The 4,922-nt window shown below is 42.8% G+C and overlaps 1 pseudogene across 1 annotated transcript; it reads right to left on the bottom strand.

The window, feature by feature from the left end:
• Positions 1-2,482: 2,482 nt before the first annotated feature.
• Positions 2,483-3,745, bottom strand: LOC308629676 (large ribosomal subunit protein eL43-like; annotated as a pseudogene). Its single transcript has 2 exons — positions 3,676-3,745; positions 2,483-2,814 (listed from the first exon to the last, which is right to left on the bottom strand). The product of its transcript is annotated as a large ribosomal subunit protein eL43-like (transcript).
• Between the last annotated feature and the right edge of the window lie 1,177 nt (positions 3,746-4,922).

The following is a 4,922-nucleotide window of genomic DNA, read 5'->3' as shown; positions in this document are numbered from 1 at the left end:
TGTTGAGTGCAGGATAGGAATGAGTGCCTAGGGATTCTGGACTTCTGTTTCTATAATATGTCTAAACCATATTGTGGTCCCTCCTAGGTAACTTTTTTCTTTAATATATATCTACCAGCATTTAAAAAAATTTATTTATTTTGGTGTTTTTTTGGCTGCATTGGGTCTTTGTTGCTGTGCGCGGGCTTTCTCTAGTTGCGGTGAGCGGGGGCTACCCTTCACTGTGGTGCGCGGGCTTCTCATTGTGGTGGCTTCTCTTGTGGAGCATGGGCTGTAGGTGCGCAGGGTTCAGTAGTTGTGGCTCGTGGGCTCAGCAGTTGTGGCTCACAGACTCTAGAGCGCAGGCTCAGTAGTTGTGGCACATAGGCGTAGTTGCTCCTCGGCATGTGGGATCTTCCCAGACCAGGGCTTGAACCCATGTCCTCTGCATTGGCAGGTGGATTCTTAACCACTGTGCCACTAGGGAAGCCCCCTCCTAGGCAACTTTAATGAATAGTATGAGTCAAGCCATCTTTAGTTTGAGTGGTCTTTGTATAGAAAATCTGGAATCTGATGTTTGTGATTTATCATTTAGGATTTCTGAAAAGCAGAACTTCCCATTTTCCAATAGTTTGATGAATCTCGTTTATTAAGAGGAAAAAAAAACCCTTAACCCTTCTGTTACTGAATATGTGATTCTCATTTTAAAATGTTTTATTTGTGTTATTATGGAATTGTTTATTCCATTGGTAGGAACAGTCCAAGTTTGTGGGCCTAAGGCTTAAACAACTTTAGGGAGCCCCCTTTAAAAACTGTGGAATAAATAAAATGGTAAGAATATATATATGCCATTTTAACCTTTTTTTTTTTTTGCGATACGCGGGCCTCTCACTGCCGTGGCCTCTCCCGCTGCGAAGCACAGGCTCCAGACGCACAGGCCCAGTGGCCATGGCCCACGGGCCCAGCTGCTGTGCGGCATGTGGGATCCTCCCGGACCGGGGCATGAACCCGTGTCCCCTGCATCGGCAGGCGGACCCCCAACCACTGCGCCACCAGGGAAACCCCCCATTTTAACAATTTTAAGTGTTCAATTCTGTGGCATTAAGTACATTCACATTGTTATGCTACCATCACCATTATATATTTTCAGAACTTTTTCATCATCCCAAATAGAAACTCTGTAACCCATTAAACTAATTTTCCATTCCCCCCTCCCCCATGGCCCATAACTTTTGTCTCTATGAACATATCTATTCCAGGGACCCTATATAAGTGGAATCATACAGTACTTGTTGTTTTGTGTCTGGCTTATTTCACTTAGCATAATGTTTTCAAGGTTCATTCACATTGTGACATAATCAAATTTCATTCCTTTTAAAGGTTGAATAATATTCCATTGTATGTATATACTACATTTTATTTATCCATTCATCTGTAGATAGACACTTGGGTTGTTTCTACCTTTTGACTATTATTGTGAGTAATGCTGTGAACATTGGTGTGCAAGTATCTCTTGGAGTCCCTGCTTTCAGTTCTTTTGGATAATGGGATCTCTTTTAAGAAAAAGGATACAAAACAATGAATACAAATATAAGTACAAAAGGAGGGACTTCCCTGATGGTCCAGTGGCTAAGACTCCACACTCCCAATGCAGGGGGCCCGAGTTCAATCCCTGCTCAGGGAACTAGATCCCACATGCCACAACTATGAGTTCGCATACCGCAACTATGAGTTCTCATGCCGCAACTATATAAAAGATCCCACAAACCGCAACGAAGATCCCACACGCAGCAATGGAGATCCCGCAAGGCACGACTAAGACCTGGTGCAGATAAATAAATAAATAAATATTAAAACAAAACAACAAATATAGGGGGACTTCCCTGGTGGCGCAGTGGTTAAGAATCCACCTGCCAATGCAGGGGACATGGGTTCGAGCCCTGCTCCAGGAAGATCCCACATGCCACGGAGCAACTAAGCCCATGCGCCACAACTACTGTGCCTGTGCTCTAGAGCCTGCGAGCCACAACTACTGAGTCCACGTGCCACAACTACTGAAGCCCGCGCGCCTAGAGCCTGTGCTCCACAACAAGAGAAGCCACTGCAGTGAGAAGCCTGCGCACCACAACGGAAGAGTAGCCCCCCCTTGCTGCAACTGGAGAAAGCCTGCGTGCAGCAATGAAGACCCAATGCAACCAAAAATAAATAAAAATAAAATAAAAAATTTAAAAAAACAAATATAAGTACAAAAGGGAATATTTGGAATAAGAAAAAAATTAACAAAAATATAAGTTTTTAAAAGCTGATAAATACAAACAACAAAAAAATCCAGAAAAAGTAACATGTTGTTATTAGCTGTGATAGAGCCCTGTGATACATTTTTTTCCCCTGCATTTTTTGGCTGCATACTCTTTATCATTTCTTCACAAGACAACAATTTTTTGTTGTTGTAATAAATTTACCCATTTATTATAAGCTAGCAATGTTTCAAATGGTGGAGTCTCTACTGGACTTTCAATTCCTTCAGTCTTCTGATGGCTGATTTTACTGTGAGGGCAGGGGCAGTACTGTAGGTCCAGGCACCACCAGCTACCATTCATGAAGGAACCACAGTGCCAGATCCCCACAGCTTGTCTCTTCATCTTGGTTTCACCACAGAAGGAGCAAGTGTACTTGGTGTGCTGGCTGATTTCAATTTTCTTCACAATTTTCCTGAGGGAGGCACCATTACAGTCCCATATTTACTAACAATTCTGACCTTTTTAGTGCATTTAGCCACATTACCACAAACTAATTCTGAGCCCAGAGAGCAAAACAGTTTTATAGTATCAGTATCTATAGAGAGAGTGAGAAGATAATTCAATCTTCCCTCTACCTTGGTTGATTGAAAATTTTTTTGATTATTAATAGTTTAAATTTTTTTCTTTCAGCCTCTTAACTAATTCATGATTCCATGTCTCTAACTTTCTCTGCATTGTCTTGCACTGGTGGTGCTTCTCACCTAAGAGTGAGCCCCTTGGGGCTCCAGCCCTTTGATCTCCCTCCACACTGTCCCAAGTCCAGCTCCTTGAAGTACCTGGTCCTCCCCACTTCCTGAAACCTACCTCTGCCAGGATGGTCTTGGGTTGGTGAGTGAAACCAGGATCATAGTGGTCCCAAGCAGTGACTCATTTAGCTTTTTCTCCTTGGGGTCAAATATGTGGATGTGGAGGGACTGCTGACAATCTTGAGACTGCCACCAAGGAATAGAGGATGACCCCCAGTGGTCCATGGCTTCCACCTGCCTGAGACTACTGCTTGCTTTCGTTTTTCACTGAGGAAAACCAAGGGCCTTGGAAAGGAGCTTTTCAAGTGAGGGACTCTGCTTATGAAGTTTCCTTAGCCTTTGTGCACTGGCCAAGCAAGGGACAGTGGGTGACCTGCTTAGTAAGAAAATGCTATGCATGGAGTAGGCTATTTCCGATTCTTGAAGCCCTCTTCTTCTTCTTCATAGTTGAGGCCCAAATATCCTCAACACCAGGCTCAGTACACAAAACTCAAATCAGGAAACGTTTAAGTCATTCCAACATTCTGTGACTCAACATCGAGTTATCCTGGCTTCACATACCATCTCAATAACTGAAATCCTACATTCTTTGTGTGTCTTAAGCCTTCAGTTGGGGAGCTCGTGCCTTCTCTTGTAGGTGCACTGCTTACAGGCACACAGCAGCACACTCAGATTCATGCGAGAAACAACCCAGGAGAACAGGGACTGAGACCCTGCCATTCATTCATCTGTCAAATCTCTGCATGCTAATTATGAGCAATGCATCATTTAAGAGTACAGGAAGATGGGAGTGTGCATCCCTCAAACGGTCCCCCATGTTTGTTAGATACCTTCCTGATGCCCAATGTCTGCTCCTGAGATCAAAAGTTTTGAGTCCCTGTTGCCATATATGGGCCCAAATAGAGACCTCTTGTGCACAGCCCCTTGGACACTGAGTTTTTCTGGAAGCATAGATGACCTCTTCTAGTATAAGCAGCTTGATGAGAGTTCCTAAATTCCCTTGGCTCTGGTGAAATAATTTACACTTTTTCCAGGCATATCTTGCCTGCCTTGGCTCCTGTTGAACCCCAACAATGACAATGAACAGGAAACGAAGAAAAATAACGAAGATATGTATTAACCAAATGTCACATGTAGACTGCATTTGGATTCTGAATTAAACAAATCTACTCTAAAAGCAAACAACCAAACAACAACAAAAACATTTATGAGACTATTAGAATACTTTTTAAAGGTGAGATGATGGTATTTTCCCCTTAACATTTTATTATGAACATTTTCAAACATACAGTAAAATTGAAAGAATTTACAGTGAACACTGTATACCACCACCTAGATTCTGTCTTTAACATTTTACAGTAAGTCCCCTACATATGAACCTTCAAGTTGCAAACTTTCAAAGATGCGAACGTGCGTCCCCATGTCCAATCACGTAAGTTAGTTCACATGTCTGGTGTAGATTGTCAGGTGCGTGCATCCTCTACAAGTGGTTGTGCTTTTGTGTACTTTACTGTACAGTACTGTATAGAGTACAGTAGTACAGTGGTACAGTGTCTTTATTTCAAGCCCAGGATGTCCAGAAGCAAGCCTAAACGCAGCAGTCATATAGCTGGTACTGCTAAGAAATGCCAAGAGATAACGATGGAAATGAAAGTGAAAATAATTGAGAGAGTGGAGTGAGGTGGAAAGATGGTAGCCATCACTCATTCTTATAACATGAATCATTCCACCATCAGCACGAATCTAAAGAACAAGGACAAGATCACGGAACATGGAAGTCTGGTGTGCCGATGATGTCGACAATAATATCAGAGAAGCATGGAAAAGTGATGGAGGAGATGGAGAAACTTCTCAGCGTGTGGATGCAGGATCAGCATCAGTGCTGAGTCCTGCTCAG

Source organism: Mesoplodon bidens (genome assembly GCF_964165515.1).
Source record: "Mesoplodon bidens genome assembly, chromosome: 2".
In the NCBI taxonomy this organism is placed as follows: domain Eukaryota; kingdom Metazoa; phylum Chordata; class Mammalia; order Artiodactyla; family Ziphiidae; genus Mesoplodon; species Mesoplodon bidens.
The sequence above is the reverse complement of the archived record's forward strand: the minus strand, read 5'-3'. Positions and strand labels throughout refer to the sequence as shown.